This window comes from Strigops habroptila, chromosome 5, assembly GCF_004027225.2.
Source record: "Strigops habroptila isolate Jane chromosome 5, bStrHab1.2.pri, whole genome shotgun sequence".
Classification (NCBI taxonomy): Eukaryota; Metazoa; Chordata; class Aves; order Psittaciformes; family Psittacidae; genus Strigops; species Strigops habroptila.
This window is the reverse complement of record NC_044281.2, coordinates 46,303,274-46,321,097: the sequence shown is the minus strand read 5'-3', so window position 1 is coordinate 46,321,097 and position 17,824 is coordinate 46,303,274. Positions and strand designations below refer to the sequence as shown.

At 38.0% G+C, this 17,824-nt stretch overlaps 1 protein-coding gene and 1 long non-coding RNA gene across 4 annotated transcripts in view; one reads left to right on the top strand and one right to left on the bottom strand.

Moving 5' to 3' along the window:
• The window catches only part of ARHGAP15 (Rho GTPase activating protein 15), a 338,762-nt gene that overhangs the window by 294,598 nt on the left and 26,340 nt on the right, over nt 1-17,824 (top strand). The gene's annotated exons all lie outside the window — the stretch shown is intronic.
• On the bottom strand, nt 303-7,397 carry LOC115609094. The gene is made up of 3 exons (XR_003991744.1): nt 6,125-7,397; nt 3,518-3,629; nt 303-1,293 (listed from the first exon to the last, which is right to left on the bottom strand). It is a non-coding gene; the product is annotated as an uncharacterized LOC115609094 (long non-coding RNA).

The following is a 17,824-nucleotide window of genomic DNA, read 5'->3' as shown; positions in this document are numbered from 1 at the left end:
TTCCAAGCTTCACATCTGTCTAGTAAGGGTTAAAACAAGATTTAAAATCCTATATGAATTCTGTGCAAATATGTGTTCTGCATAAATCTGGGCCACAAAATTAATATATTTGTATACATTTTCCCCATCTGCTGACACATCCAGCTTGTGGCCCAGAACATTTTAGGGAAGAAAGGGCCATGTCTATGTTTTGTGCAATAGCTCAAGTGGAGTTATAGGCTTAGTGGTGCACTCAGGCTTCTCTACTAAACATAGAAAGCAGCCTGGGGTACTTTGGAAAGTTTCTTCAAAATTGACAGACCGCTGGGAGAAGGAGGAGTGGCATTTTAGTTTAGGTTTGGGTGGAGGTTTTTTTATATATGAGGATTTAAACTGCATAGTTATTGAAGAAATGTCTTTTCTTTTTTACTCTTTCATTCTTGTCAGCTATTATAATATATGTATGCGTGTGTGTGTATGTGTGTACATAACACTTCTAAATTTTCCATTTAAAAAACCCCAACAAAACAAAACCAAAAAACATTCAGATAAGGCTAAGGCTATCTCAAACCTCCAAGTCATGTAGGAGCAATTTTAGGGATTGTGACCTGAGAGAGGCAACTGTTTTCTAGTTTGTGACTGCAGACTCTCTTACCCCAGCTGTGTGCCTCTAATGTATTTTGCTGCATCAGGAGGTAAAGGAGATGTTCACTTGAAGACAGCATGCTGGAGAAATAATGTAAGAGCACATTGTCTCAGTAAAGCTTAGTGGCTTTACTGAGAGCTATATCGCGTGTTAGGAGATTGCATAGCGTGAGGCTGCTGCATAGTGTTCCCCTGGTGCACTAGCCTGCCTCTTCTACAGTCACAATCAAAGCGTGTGTTCCAGGAGGTTTGTTACATATCCTTGGGAGGAATCTTGGCCTTTTTTATTCTTTAATTCATTCACCATACCAGATTTGTGTGTGTGTGTGTGTTACTTAGCCATAGATGCCAAATATACTGCACAATTTTTAATATCCTGGAATATCCGTCTCCCAATTAAAAAAAAAAACCAAAACAGCAGCATATTTGCTTTTTTATGGCTTTTATTAACACTCTACTGGATGTTTTTTCTTAATTAGACCTTGGATACTGTAGCACATCTATCTTGTGAGTTTATGGACTAAAAGCTGAGGTCTAGCTGAGCTGGCTCCAAGTCATGACTTCAGAAGAATCAGTATGGCAGCTGTAAGTCGCCAAAGGACTCCTCTATGCATGGGGATTCTCCTGCGGCTTTCTTACTTGTAGATCCATGTAGTTTTATTGTTACTTCTGGGAACATGCAAAAGAAAAGAAAATCTATGTATGCTTGATCAGTTTGCACTCTGCGAGCTGTGTAGTAAGTTCCTTGTCATTAATAATCATTCATCTACTTGCTCGTAAAATGCTGTTCATTATATACCACTCTTTCCTTTGTAAATACATTTACTGTACCGGTGATGTTCTTGCAATGCAAACAGCAGGGTTAGCTGTATCACATGCAGAAATGACATGGCATGCTTACCTGACTAGTGTTATTGCTGATGGTGGTACAATAATTAAATTAGGGAATCATGTAGATGCATGGAGGTGAAAATAAGAAGCTGTATCAGAAAGAAAGACTACATAGTATTAAGAAGAATAATTTATTAATATAAATACATATCATATGTTGTATTCAAGTACTGTTGGGACTAGAGTTCTGGAAGTATAGATAGGGATAGACCTCAATAATATCAAAGTTCGATAACACAAATCAACTTTCCTTTTCAGAATAGACCTGCTTAGGTGCACAGCTATTTTCTGCAACAGCCTGATCTTAAACTGTATCATAAGTTAACTAGAAACTGAAACACTTGAAAAATGCCTTGGAATTTCCATGCATTCTGTGATTTTTTTAAATGTATAAACAAATAACACCAGCATTATAATAGGGTGGATAGTGGGGTTGAATTATGCTTCCTATTTTCAAGATGTCCATTTAGCTTTCATGTTCAGTATGTCAGAAATTAGCAAAATCACGCTTTGAAGTCCACCATGCAATGGCATGACTGGGTGAGCTCTCACATTTCAGTTCACCATAGCCAGTCCTCTCTATTGATACAGCAATACTGTCTTTCACCAGACAGAGAGCTCAATATTTGTCTTCTCCACACTTTAGGCCTTCCCACATAGAGGCAATGCATCATATATTTGTTTGACTGCTTTGGGTTTTGCTGGTGACTCACACTGACTGCATGGTTGTGCTTTTGCAGCAGGAGAATTATTTTATCACATTGCATAGTAACTCCCATGTCCAGTAAAATGCAAAAAGAATAAGATTCTTCACTTTACTCATATGCCAGATGATAGCTTTATTGCTACTGAATAAATCCTTCACTCTGTGATTTTTATTTTTTTTTTTACTTGGGATCATTAGATATTTGATGGAAACTAGAAGACTGACAAGCAAAGAGGAAAGTGAGACAAGGAAGATCAGTGCAATTGGAACTGGGAGTTTTAGGGAGAGATTTGTGCAATGACAAGCAAGAGATTTGGGTGCAAAGAAGTGGTTTGTCTACTTTTGTGTTTTGAGACTTGCAGGATGGTTGTGTACATGAATCCTAGGTGTATTTTTGCAGGGGTCTTTGCTGAGCAACACAGGCAGGTCCGAAAGACATCATAGAGGACAGATACCAGCCTTATGAAGTGCAGGAGTTCATTTATTACTTGCTCATCACCAGGTCTTCATGATGAATAACCATATCAAACTGCATTTCCAATAGACACCATCCTAAACAGGTGATAACTTATAAACACATACCAAAACATTTAGAGGGAAACCTCCTAGCAATACTGTCAGGCTCTAGGGAGCCAGGGAGGTCCCACATCTCATTGTCATTGCTGCTCTTCCCATTGATGTTAATTAGTTCATTTCTTTCTACATGAGTAGGAGATCTCTGTGTCACCAGTCCCTTTGATGGGCAGGGGTCCTTTATAGATATACATGGGGTCCATGCTGCTCTTCAATCTCCACTACAGATGTCCACAAGTTTTAAATTGGTGGATGCCATACTGCAGAAATCACATTTTCTCTTTATTTTCCTCCCTCTGCTGTGCCTCAATCTACTTACAGTAAAAGGCACTGAATCGAAATGAGAAAGATCTATATAGAGCTCAGTTGCTGTTATACCACTTGTGTAGATATCAGTGGATGATGCTGTTTTCCACCTTTTCATACTTTTTTTCCACAGCCTAGAACAAGGTCAGCTCAGCTTTGCTCCATATTCTCTTCCCTTTGGTTCAGTCCTATTTCCAGCTGTCCAACATATATCCACTTTCAAATGCAACAAAGAACACAGGGAAACTATCAGTATTTTGAACAGCCTTAAGTTGCTTTTACATGCTTTAAAAGGAGGAGTATACAGAGCAGCTGCTTCATTACCTCTGTGCATAACTCCAGGTATACCTTCATCATTATTTTATCACTTGCCATATATTCCTTGTGAAGGGAGAAAACAGGCATTTATATACTCACTTGATCCATCCTTATGTCCCTTTTGCATGTCTCTTCCTCACACACTGCTTACAGAGCCAGTTCCACAGAAACAGAGCCGCACAGTAACTGGGATTGCACTTCATGCATTGTTCTAAGGAGAAGAACAGAACAAGCATTTCCAATGAGGACACAATACATCTTTTGCTTTGCTCTCATTTATAGCATGCATGGTGCAAAAGCAGGTTAGATAACCATCCTGTGATGTGACTTTATTCTTTTTCTGTTTGTCCTTCATACTTGCAGTTTGTAATTGGAAAGGGCTGAAGATGGTATACCAAAAACAGAGAGAGAAAGCCAGGTGCACAAGTTCGTGTGCCATCTCAAAGAGGGAGGGAGCTTAAATTGCAGTCAACTAAGAAATTTAGGTGCACAAACTTCAAACTAACAGTAAACTATCCACGCACAATTTTTTGGCAATGCCAAGACCCCCTCCATTTGTCCAGAGTCATATAGCGTGTGTGGATGGCTTTGCACGGGAAATGATTCTGAACTTTGCAAATAGCTTTTATTATAGCTCCTCTGTGACACTGCTAGAAAACAGATTAGATCATAGCTCATTTCTCTTTTATTATTCTGACAGTGATTTAATTTGTTCAGAACTTCCATTTTGCCTTTAATATCTCATATGCGGTCACATTTTGGGAGCTTTTGAATGTGTTGGTTCCGCGTTCATTGCTACATGTCTCTCACCTTAGCCAACTCATTACAGAGAAACATCCTCCCTAAATAACAAATATTAACAAACATGTATGAACTTCAGATGATATAATTCCCAGTTCATTTCCTGGGCTGTATCACTGCCAGAGAAGGATCAAATAAGGAGCCTGCCTTATCCCTAAAATAAGGCATTCAAGCATGGGAAAAGTCCTTTGGTTTATACCTATAAGAGGGGAAATATATTAAATCCTTACCATACAAAGAATAAAGCTGAGTCCTCAGCTAGAACTTCAGAAATAAAAATGTTTGATAGCCCAAAATAAGCACTTCAGCCAGCCATTCTCTTCTGCAATACATTACACGTCTGCCTTTTTTAAAGTCAACTGCATGAGAGCATTTATACTACACTGTTGATGTGCTTTCAAAATGAATGTGGCTGAAAATGGACCCCCAGTGGGGTCCATATGAAGACTTGTTTGGGTTGTTTTCAGCAATGCAAAGTCATTACCCCATGGTCCTTTTCGTCCTACCTATACGACGCTGTTCAAGAAGGCCCGACACAGGATTAGGTCTTTCCCACCAGTCTCCAAACATTACAACGACCATTTTGTACCGCTGGTCATCTGGGTTGCCTGAAGCAGACGTCAGCCTACTCTAAAGTTATGTTGGCCAACCATTCAGCAGAAGCTGTTCAGTAGAAAAGCCTAAAAGTCATTTTTGCACATATAATATCTTTCTAACCTCGTCTGTGGACAGTAAATAATGATTTAAGCCTAAAAAAAACAGCTAAAAAGAAATGCAATATAAATAAATATAAATAGCCTGCAACAACAACAAAAATAACCACACCAAAAACCTTTGTGCAGGTCTAGCTTGGATCATTACAGTTAACTAATTTTTGGGAATAGTATCAAAGCAAAAAAGCTCTATAATTTTATTTTCATGTTCAGCTGTGACACTATGATGCTTTTTTTTTTTTTTGGTCTTGTGTCTGGGTTCTTTACCTACAAAAGCCAGCTGAGGGTTTAGGGGTTTTTCCTTTGGATCACAGAAAGATTTATTTCTGTGACTGAATATATTTTAAAATATATTTTAAATGTTTTCTATTATTCTCTCCTTCTGCTCTCCACACATGTTAAAATCCGTTCATTGCAACGGTCTGCAAAAGGAGCTGGAAACAGCTATGTCCTTTTCTGGGACTTGTTTTCTTTGTGAGCCTGCAAGTACATTGCTTTTGTGTGTGTTTGTGTGTGTGTGTACGTGCACAGGCTTAGTCCTCAGGTGGAACTGTGGTTCCTGTGCTTTCGTTCTCGAAGCTGTTATTCTGGAAGGGAATGGAGGCAGCTGTGTTTACAGCTCAAGTCTTGGCATACATTTACCAGAATCTATTATTCATATCGTTCAGTATCAGGGAGAGATCTCAGGCCACCTGTCTATCTGACAAATTCACCCTTTTGTGAGCTTTCTGTTCATAGCAAATTATGTTCACATTGATGAATTGAGTTTTTATGAGCATTGCTAACTAACATTCTCACAGAAGGCCAGGGGCAATAGACTGCAAGTGTTTCTGGTCCACAAGTAAATGTTAAAAAGAAAAAAACTGCCAGTATTTAAAGACAATTTGCCATGGAGGGGTAGTTAAAATATTTGGCAAAGCCTTGGTATTTATGAATTCAAGAATGCCCATAAGTTATTACAAATAGTGTGCTTATAACAAAAAAATAATTCTGTACTGCCCCCTGTGATTATGGAGGGCTTTTCAGTATTCTATGTATTAGCAGGAAGCTAGCGATCAAAGCTTTTAACAAACCTTTACCAGGGCTTAACATAGTCTAGGAACCATTCAGTTTTGCAAAGGGGATCTTCCATTGAAAATAGTGCAGTAAAATCAGTGGAACAAAGCTAATTCAACACAAAATGATTATTTACCTGGTGTCTTCAGCATGGAGCTGGTTCATATCCAAGACAAGCCACCAGCCATGGTAGCAGCTGTACCTTATAGATCAAAAGATCTGTAGTTATAGATCAAAATATTTCCATGAGTTTTTGTTGAGATGTGCTGGGACAACATTCCCCCTGTGTGCCCAAATTCCTTATGCCCCTTGCCCAACCCTTTGGTAGTGGAACACAGTGTCGGGGATTGACCATGACCCACCTCTGACAGCAAAAGCTAGTGAGCTAGAATGCAAGCCTACAGATACAGCTTCTGAAAAAATAAATGAATAAATGCTCAGCTATACCAGGTAAATATATTTACTAAAATACCATGCATCTAGTGCCATTTAATATGCCTTAGAGCATCTGAGACAGTGCATGAAGCGTCCCAGAAGCTCCTTAGGTCTTGGTGCAGTTGGAGGATAACATGGATACAATAGGATAACTCTTGATGTGGTTAGCTGCCACCATTTAGGTCACTGAATTCCACCACATCTACCATAAAGATGCTCTTAGGAGCCCACAAAAAAGGGGATGGCAATAAGTGACATTTCAGTGAGAGACCTAACACCACTAGCCATATCATGAGATCAAATTTCCAAAGCTGAAAATAAAGGAGGAAAAAAAAAAAAGGAAAAGCAGTTTCAAGGGGGAAATGATGCTTAAGAAGCCTTTCTTAAGACACAGAGGAGAAAAACAGGTTGGAATGAAGAAGCCACCTGGCCACAAACACTGGACTACCTTCACCCCATCTTGTCGGGATGCAGCATGGCATCCCTTCACACCCACGGTGGTGCTGCCTCTCGCCCGCTCTGCTCCTCTAGTTGAAAGCGTGGCAGCCTTGCCTGTTGTTTTGATAGGTGCGAATGGAGTGGCTGCCCCTTGTGAGCTATATCTGCCGTTTCCAAATGTGTACCGCCAAAGAAACAGGTTGCGCAGTGTGGCCTGCTGATCTGCGCCTGCCTGGCCAGTAGCTTGGACATAAGGAGCACTGCTGTTACCGTCTTCTGAAGTTTCGAGTCGAGGCAGAGAGTGATAAATGCGGTGGGTTGCTTTCAGTTTATCAGTCAAACCACCAGTTTGGGAGACCTTTTCCGTTAGGAGTCTTTGAATTTAAATTTCACATGTGCCAATCAGGTTGTCAAGTGCTTTGGTAGACCACCATTTTCTCAACTGGAAGGGTAGCAAGAGTTTAACTGTAGCTGAAAGCTTGCTCAAGCTGGCCATTCCTTAACGGGAGAACATTGTTCTGCTTTTCCTATTTTAACCCGTGCATTTGCTAGGTATCTTTAGCAGTGTCAAACAAACTTGTAGAATTGGTGATTAGCTGCCCAAAGAGCATAATATTCATTAATAATATTCATTATTAATTATAGAAGGTAAGTTTGGCTAATTGTCATTTCTATACAGTAGCACTGTATGACGATACATTTTAACAATCTATAAATAATTGATAAATTTTTTTCTTTCATCTTCTTTCCTAGTTTGCATAAAACTAATGACTTGGTAAATGTTACTCACTTCAAAATATTCTGCTGCTCCTATGAAAATTAAACTAACACTGTAACCTGAGCAAATAAGGAGGCTTTTCTTCTTATTGTAGGTTAAAAAAAAAAAAAAAAAAGAAAATATAACTCTTTCTTGAATCAAAAATTTGAGTCTGTGAAATCCAAATGAAAACCATTTATAGTATAAACATGTGAGTGATAAGGGGACTACTAAAATAAATAGATCTGACTTTTAAAGGATCAAAAAGAAAAACCTCAGGAAAGTTGTGATTTTACTTTATTCTTTAAGTCTTTAGAATGGCCAGAAGCAGTATTCTTCAAGCTTTAAACAGGATAAGACTATGACATGCACACAAAAACATGGGTCAAGGAAACCTTCAGTGTGAAGTGGTAGTATTTTCAATACTTATCAAATAACTGCATGCATAATCCCATAAATCAGGTTAACCGAAGATTCAGAATTCTTCTTAAATGAGGTGTTTGGTTATAGTTTCTGGCTGCTTTGTTAATATGATTACAGTACCTTGCTGGTTGCTTGAAATGAAGGATTTGTTGCAGCAAAAGTACAGTCTTCCTGAGTTCTCTGTTATTTTTACAAATCCACAATCTGTCAGTCTATAATGTTATTGCACTGAGACTTATTCTTTGATTTTCAGTGCAACTGAATACACTCCCAAATTTATTGGTGACACTATAATTTCACATTTATTTGGTGTGGACTAAGTTGTCTAGGAAAAAAAAAAAAAGGGAAGAAAAAGACCCACAAACTAAGTATTGTCTACAATTTCAATATGTTATTGTTTAAACCTATATAGATACTTACATATGCTTCATTATAATAATAATAATAATAATAAAAAAACCCCTTCAGGTTGTAAGGACTGCCTCTGTGACCTTTTTTCTCGTTTTAACCCTACTGATATGTCACCCATGGCAACTTTAAACCGATTTTAATAGAGTCTATCCTATTATTCATTTAAATTGAGGTGCAAGAGCACTTAGACCAGAGAAATTTGCATTCAGCAAATGGGGATTTGACGAGCAAAGATGATAAGATATATGTTTTATAACATGCCCTATTTTGCCAACAAATAAACAGCTCTTGAAATTGATAAACTTCAGAATATTTTATCTTCAAATGTTTATACGTAAATGATTAAAATGCATTAGCAATTCTGCTTTTGAAAAAAAAAACATATTGGGAAAACAACACAGTTGTGTTGATTAAATTTGTAATTAACAAATTTATTACTAATTCTGTTCAGTTCTTTAATATGCTGCATTCCTGAAGAAGAACATTAATACACAACGGCAGAAAGAAGCTAATTTTAAGACTTTGGAGAAATGAATGTCTTTTAATGCTGTGTGTTTCTCTTATCTACATGCCACATTATTGTAATAAGTACATTCAGGAATAATTTCTTTTCAAATATTTTTACAAATCTTGCTCTTATTTGCATGCAAGTAAGTTGTCAGCTTAAATCTTTGAAATGCAAAATATATCTCATTTCTATATTTCATCAAGGAGCCTTTCATGTTTAATAAATTACAACTTAGATCCTCCAAGACTTTGTTTTTCATTAACTAAAAGCAAAAGGATACATTTAAAATCTTAATCACAACCTGCAAGGGTATTTGCATGTTGCTGATATTTGTCTTGATGGGACTTTTAATATTTGCAAACTAATCAGGATAGCAAGGTTATACCAATAATTTCTTCAGACAATGAAAGTTTCCATATTTTAGTCTTCATTAACAGTATGTGCAACTTGGTTAAAACTTTAAATGTGTCAGTCCTGATGCGATATAAAAATGCATGCAGATCACTTCTGAAAAGAAAATGTGCACAAGAAAGGGCAGCATTTCTGAGACCTTGTAAGTGATTTTTAGGTCTGGATTACAACGGAAGAAATGATTACTGTTTGATCACGCGTTGGGCAGGATTGTTAACACGGCAGAACAAGTTAGGTAAAATCCCTCCACCCCTTGATACCGAATAAAGACTTGCATCCAGTAGGAATTGATGAGCATCTGTCTCCTGTACGATTTGACCTTCAGTTTAGCCCCAAGTTTTAATAAACATCCGAGTTCATCTCACAGAAGGGTCTACTGCTGATCTCTTTGTAATAAGGTGGGTCATCTCATCTTATCAGAGAGAGAAATCCTGACAGCTGGCACTATTTCCTGATCCTGGTGGTCTCTGGGGACAACAGCAGTATGGTGTTAGAGAAAAGGCAAACTTTTGCTGAACTTGCTGCTCCAGGACCCTCAGTTAATCTTTTCTGTGGAGTTGAAGATCAAAAAAAAACCAAAAAAACCAAACAAACAAACCAAACCTGAAAGGATTCAAAATATGCAACTAATACTGTGTAGTTAAACTGATGTAGCATGCATGTTGTTTCGCAAGCTAACAGGTCAAATATGGCTTTGCTTTAAGATTCCCAACAAATTTCATTTTTATAGAGAAATCTCTGAAAGCAGAAGGAGGTTGAGGGAGGGTGAGGTAAAAAGAAATAAATCATTGTAGTCACAGGAACAGTAATCCTTGTTGAGGATTTTGGCTGATTGATATAAATAACATCGTCCCCGCCATCTGTCCGAAGAGAGACCTTTCCAGTTAGTGTTAAGCTGCAACGGCAGAATAATTAATGAATGGTGTCCTTTGTGCTGGTAATAAAGACAAGACAAATTATGTTATAATCCAACTGCTGCTCATTTGTCACAGCCAAATAAAATGTCAAATAAAAGTGAGGGGGGCACTGTGTTTGTTTAATGGACTGCAAGCTACCTGTTCGTATTGTTGACAGACAACTATAGTATAAGTTGTGAATGTGGAAAGCAGAGAAATGCCGTGTATTGAATTCAGCATTTCTTTCATTGCTGGGGGAGGCAGGGAGGGACACGGAGGAGGGGGGAAAATGGCTCACTGGCTAGCATTAAGGCAAGTTTTAATTATATAGCTATAATACCACTTTCCCCTCTCAGAAAGCCTGTTTTAGATTACATGGTGCAAAAGGAAATTGCAGAAAATAATTTCAAACCAGCCTCACTCCTGCAAATTTGCAAAAATTTGGTGGTGTTCTCATCTCTTGCGTTTTCAGGACAGACACATTCATCCAGTTGCTAGGAAAACCAAATAATGAAAACATAGCTGGGATTTAGCAAGTTCCACTGGGAATTACCTATGATAGAGGGCAGGGCTGCACTTCCTCAGAACATGCTCCTGCTGTAAAAATTCACAAACCTGGCATTCATACAGGCATCTGTCGCTTGCTCTAATGCCAGTTCATAGTATACATACAAACATCTGCTTCCATGCACAAAGGGATACGGAACGCTTGACAGGTCTGTGTTAGCAGGGTTCGCAATGCCAGTTCTTTATGCAAAAACCCTAATGCTTCCCGTCAAGCCATTAGAAGTGATACAATCAGCCCAGGCCCCATTAAGCCATCAGTGTCCACCTGTGATAAAGATGGCCATTTGTTTTCTTAAAGCCCACTTAATGTCTGCTTAACTCAATTTGTCAGGAAATGTAGAACAATTTCCTCACAGCCTGAAATTTGGTAGTGGTTCAAAGTCAAAAGGCCAGATCTAGTCTTATTCAAATGATATAATGAACAGTCTTCAAATCTAAATCTCCCTTGGGGAGATGCTGTTTACTTTTTTTCCTTCATGTTAAAAGGGAAAAAAAGAAAAAAAAAAAAAAGTAAGAGTAGAATGTGTGCTTTTCTTTGATTACTAAAAATATTAAATCCTTTTAACCCCTTCACATGGATCATCTGAGAAATGAACTTCTTTGCTTCCTTCCTTCGCTGGAGTTTAATATACTAAAGGTTAGACAGAACAGAGCAAAAATACCAAAATAAATATACAAAAAAAATATTTTCAATATCTTTTAAAAGTCTCTTTTTAAGCATATAAATTTACAGCTTAATCACCTAAAACATATCTCCAGTTTTCACTCTTCCCAGGATCTCTCCTGGAGCACTGACAAGGGGCCCAATCCCACCTCTCTAGGGCAATGCCGAGGGCACCATTCTCAGTGAGCAAAGTCAGAGTGCATTTAAGACCATTGGTGGGAATTTTCTGTGGGAAAACAGACAAGAGCTGAATAAATGTGACAGGATATGGCCCTGACTTTGTAATTGTGCTGGGATGGTTCCTGTTCAGCATCCTAATTTTCATGTAAGGTGAAATCTGAGAAATGCTTTGCCTCTGCCACAGGTTTTCTCTGTCTCAAATCACTGTCTGTCCCCGGTCCTCAACCAACATGGCAGTTTGGAGAACATAGGTGAGAACCAGAGGGAATGCTAATGGAAGCCCATCCTCAGCACAGGCAGTGGGGGCAAGAGGAGGCTGTGAAGAAGAGGGGAGCAGGGATTTCAGGAGCTGGCAGTGATGTCTTGCCATGCTTCCACCACTTCACGCAACAAAAATAAGTATGAATAGGCCATCACTGCGGGAGGGCAGAGAGCTACAGCTAAGTCACCTCTTTGGCCAAAAGAAGTGGGGAGAAAAACCCTGTATATAAACAGGATTCCTAATTTCAAAGCCATACATAATCACACACCAATAGGTGCAGCTTATGGATACTGTTTCTGTAACTGAAGACAATTTTTGAAAGTGTGAGCAACTATTTGTGTTTCTCTGAAAAGGAGTGCAGGTCAAGCATCGTAGCACAGTCTCTCTGCTGGCTTTAACTGCTGTTGGGGAAGTGCGTTACAGCCCAGAGTTGTGCATTTGCAGAGAAAATATCACACCATGCAGATGCTCAAGTCTGCTCTTTCTGTACAGAAAACCCCACAAGGCTGTAACAGTGTATGAAATACCAGGAAAGAGCTCAGCATATTTTTCCAGTGCTTGGTAGAAGTTAGCAGTGAAGCACAATCATTTCAGTTGGGGTCAGACTATCTGTTGGCGATCAAAGTCCTAATTCTAATTAACCCCCAAAATTGTCTGATAAAGATCATTCCTCTTTTATGCTGCCTAACCAGTTGTATGTACGCTGGGCATGCAGTACCTAAGTCAGATGCTGCTTTGTTATAATTAGGGCAGCAAATTTTGGTTTCTGTTTGGTACTTGCTGTTACATATTGCATGTAATGTATGGCACTGTTAAGGGAAAAAAATTGGAGTCAAAGTGCCTAGAAAGTTAGGTCTGCTCTGTAGCACTGTGAGATTGTTGACATCTGCCGAGGTTGGAGAGCTCAGTAAGCAGGAAATGGGGTGTCACTCTGAGTGGTAGTTTACCATTATCCTGGCATCCTAATGAAGTGTCTGCAGTGCACAGAGCTTCTGGATGGCATCTTAACGCACGGCTAAGCAAAAGCACTTCTCTCCTTGTCACTGTCATCCATCTGCCTGCACCCTACTGTAGCCAATGGGATGGAACCATGCTACAATGTGCTATAAGCCATTTAGACTTGCACATTGCATAATCAGTCCCATCAAATATGTAAAAAATGACTATTATTGGTTATTTCCCTCAAACTCCGGCACCTGGAGTTTGATACATTAAAGTTTAACTTTTGTAAGTGCTGTTTTTTCCCATTAATTCCACATATATTTTTGTTGAATGGGACTGAGTTGCGAACTCATTGTCTTGGGTCTTGTTAACGGATCACAAAAGTTGTATGAATATTCATTGCAAACTCCATATCACATAAGATGAATTTATCAATTTCCCATATAGAAAGATTCCACACAATTCTCATTTTCTTTTATAACATCTATTTCTGGGGCATGAATAAAAAATAAAATCAATTCAAATTGGTCATTTTCCTTATAGCAAACATTAGTTAGTTTGAACACTTATAGGGTTTTTTTTTAAACAAGAAAATATTTTACAGTGTATCTGCATGAGACAATTTCCATAGTGTACTGCAAATGATCAAAATTGGGACTTTTACGTTTCATACAGTAACATTAAGATATCCTGACATCAAAAGTGATACAAACTCTTATCTATATATTTATACATAAAAACCTGTGTATTTCAGCCAGCATGACTTCCAGAATATAAAGACTTAACAAATTAAAGCAGAGTTTTGGGCAGTTGACATCTGTGAAAAAAAATTAAGTCAGCAGAGCACTCTCTTTTAAGCAAGTTTTCATTCCCTGATAACACCAAAGCTATCAAGGACTGGGGTTAAGAATTGTGTGACAGGGCAATCTTCTAAAATGGGCAAGAGCAAGATGAATTGGCAAAGTTGGGTGTTTATTTATACAAACAAGAGGGCAGAACATAATTTAGTTGAATCAGGAATTTTTCACAGACATTAAAACTATAGCAAACATAACAGCGGGGATGCTTGCACAGCAGCACAGTGGGGAAGCTCACAGAGCGTCTGCCCACACTACGGCTGGCTGTAGCTAGCGCCATAAGTCTCACAATTTCATTAGCACTCGAAAATTCAACTAAACCACTCAGTTCTGATTAAAAAAAAAAAGAAAAAATATGAAATAAACAAACCAAAAAAGCCCCAGACAAGACCTGGCTTTCCCTCAGCAGCTGAATCAGTTGCAAATTGTTGGAAAAACTCTTGGCAGACAGATTTTGCTGTAGCAACAGTGTGTGACATTTTAACAACCGCAGAAATCTTATCCAAAAAATCCCCAAAACAAGGTGAGAAGAGCCCTGTAAGAAAATTGGAGAAAACCATGCCTAAAAACCAACAACAAAACATAGATTAGGTGGCAGATCAATAGTTTGATATTTTATGCAGAATCATAAATCACTGAGGGTTTTTTCAGCATTTCAGCTTTGAGACTCAAAAGCATAAAAAGAAACCATAGCTCGTGTGTGATAAAATTAGGCCTTAATGTGAGCCATAAATGCCATTTAACATTAAACACGTACAAGCCACTGAAATGCCTGGTAAAGGGAAATGGGTGCAATAGTAAAACTATACAAAGTCAGTCAGACATGAATAATGCAGCAGGTCTGAGGAAGGTCATGGGTCAGACTCCAGTACCTTACAAAATAATGAATGCATGTCAGGTTAGAGACATACATCCCTTCCTAGAAAATGTGAGTTATTGGAGATAAACCCTGGACTTCCTGTTCTGAAACAAAGTGGCTTGTTGTAAACATCTATGTCCGTTTAAAATTAATGATTAAAAGAAAGATTCGGTGGGATTTGTTTAAGTATTCTTTATGACCACGAGTGCTAAAGGTTACTTTCTTCATTCATTTTTACCCAGCCACTGTTAATGTTACAGACACATCATGTTTTCTTCTGTGGTCAAATGTTTATCCAAAGCTCATTTACAAAAGAGCTTATATAATATGAAGCAAGTTTTTTTCAATGCATTCTTCATTTAAATATAAACAAGAGAGCATCTCTACAGTTTTGCTCCATTAAAGAGAGCCAGCCCTACATTTAAAGAGAGTAACCCAAATTCTAAATATGTTCTACAAAAATACTATATGGAAAACAATCTGTGGTTCACTTGAGTATCCTGATCTGCTAAAATTATCACCTATATCTCCCATATTTTTCCCCCAAAATGCAAAAAGGATTAACTGTCCTCTCATTCTTTATTTCATGTATGTGATTATGATGACTCTTTTTCTTCTGAAATCTTCACAGGGAGAAGAGTCTAACTTTCCAAAATGGGAATTTTTTCCCCTGATTTTCACCAATTTTCACTACAAAAAAAGAAATATAATGAAAAATAATATTGTTTCATTTTATGAAAACTAATCTGCTTCATTTTCTAGACTTAGATGGAGAATTTCACATCTGTTCAGTGTGTTTTCCTTCTTTTGCACCCTGTACTGCTAGCTTTCATAATGCAGTGCAAGGAAGGGGATACCTTCTGCACAGCTATTTCTATGAAAACATGTTTGATTATTTCTTCCCTCCAGTTGAGCATGGTAAAGAGAAAATCCCAAATTTTAAATTTAAATTAAAAAATCTTTCTATTTAGGAATCTGAAAGGGAAAAATTTCTAGGAAAGTGGAACTCAAGGCTTTACAGAAATAAAGCAAATACATAGGTATTGCAAACGAAACATAAGATCTTGCATCTGATCTGTTAAATATTCCATCAACAAGGTCAAGAGTAAAGACAAGCCCAGCCACAAAAACTGAAGCAAAAGTAAGCTTTAATAAAAAAAATATGAACAGTTTATACTCTTCAGCTTTTCAAGTGTAAAAACAAATTCTTTTATACTAGAGAAAAATCAAGCATGTATATAGCATTTGAAAAAACATCAATATCAACCATTTTAAGAGTACCCAATATTTTCATAGAACTATAAAAGATAGTGAGACTAAGTGTTATGGCAAAAAGTCTGGGCTCAGCAGCTTTGTGTGGGAAATGGTGAAATGTGACTGTGATTTATAATGAGAAAAGGTATCTACAACATACAATTTTCTACCTAGCTGCAAATAATAATTCATAGTGATGTCCCTTGGAGATAAAATACCTTTGCAATGTAGGACTCGTGGTAAAATGATCATGATAAATGTCAGACCAGTGCAGGTAACAGCTTTACAAACCATTAAGATTAGCTGGTGTGGTTTTTTTTTTTTTTTTTTTTTTTTTTTGATGATAACAGTAACCATGCTGTGACTCTATGTGGTAATAATATCTCAGTACTGATAAATGCCAGAGCCAGGCAGAGGTGTTTATCATTCCCAGTTCAGAAATGCTGACTAAAGTTACCACGTTGCCTGGTTTTTCTTCTTTTACAATAGACTAACAATTAACAAATAGACTGAATCGCAAAACAATTTTATGCAAAATTTCTACAGTTCTTGTGCTTTAGTGCCTACGTAACTATCTCTAGTACACTAGTACTGATTACTTTGGTATACTAAGTCCTAAACCAAAGCTTTCTACCTTTGCCATTCTCTTAATAAATAATTTCTTTGTAAATTAATACTTCTCTTTTCAGTTAACTTCTTTTACAAATATGCCTTACAAGGAAGTGCAGCCTTGGTTACCAAGCTGGTATCTGTGTTAATCAACACAGAGCTGAGACACTTCCTTCAAGAGAGCACAGTAAAGATTTACTGTACATTTCCTTGCAAATATTCTGCAATGGACAAACATTAGAAGTCTTTTCTTCCATTGAGTCTCTCCCTACCTCAGTGTTTCAGTTCTGCTCAAGTCCATTGAATTCTCAGGAGGAAACAGAAATAAAAATAGAGCTACTTGAGAAACTTTATTTGAGAAGTTGCAGTATAGCCAGGGTAGCCCCAAACTAAATATAACTTACCTAGTAAGATCATAACATGTCTTATTGTTACATAGGGCAATGAAACTGGTAGAGGATCTAGAGCACAAGTTTTGTGAGAAACAACTGAGGGAACTGGGATTGTTTAGCCTGGAGAAAAGGAGGCTCAAGGGAGACCTTATTGCTCTCTACAACTACCTGAAAGGAGGTTGTAGCAAAGTGGGGGTCAGCCTCTTCTCCAAGTAACAAGCTACAAGACAAGAGGAGACAGCCTTAAGTTGTGCCAGGGGAGGTTTAGATTGGATATTAAGAAAAATTCCTTCACTGAAAGGGTCATCAAGCATCGGAATATGCTGCCCAGGGAAGTGGTGGACTCACCATCTTTGGAGGTATTAAAAGACATGTAGATGTGGCACTTAGGAACATGGTTTACTGATGGACTTGGCAGTACTAGGTTAACGGTTGGACTTGATGAGCTTAAAGGTCTTTTCCAACCTAAAAGATTCTGTGATTCTATGTATGCACACCAAGTAGCACGAATACAGAATTTGTATCCCCTTCCTACAATAAATTCACTTCAGCAAATTTAATAATTTTCATTTGTAACTTCAGTCATATTTCCACTGGAGAAGATCACTCATAGAACGAAAATGAACAGTACTAATAGCTTGTGGCAGAAAACATCAATGGATGGCTGAGTTGCAAGACGAGGAGTTTGTACTGTTCAGAAGTTAAAGTTCTGTACTGGTCAAACCAGAACAAGAAAAAAATACACAGAAAGTGTATTTATAAGAAGGATGTGGACCTGCTGGAGCAAGTCCAGAGGAGGGCCACAAAGACGATCAGAGGGCTGGAGCACCTCTCCTATGGAGACAGGCTGAGAGAGTTGGGCTTGTTCAAGCGTGGAGAAGAGAAGGCTCAGGGGAGATCTTAGAGCAACTTCCAGTGCCTAAAGGGGCTGACAAGAAATCTGGAGAGGGGCTTTTTACAAGGGCATGTAG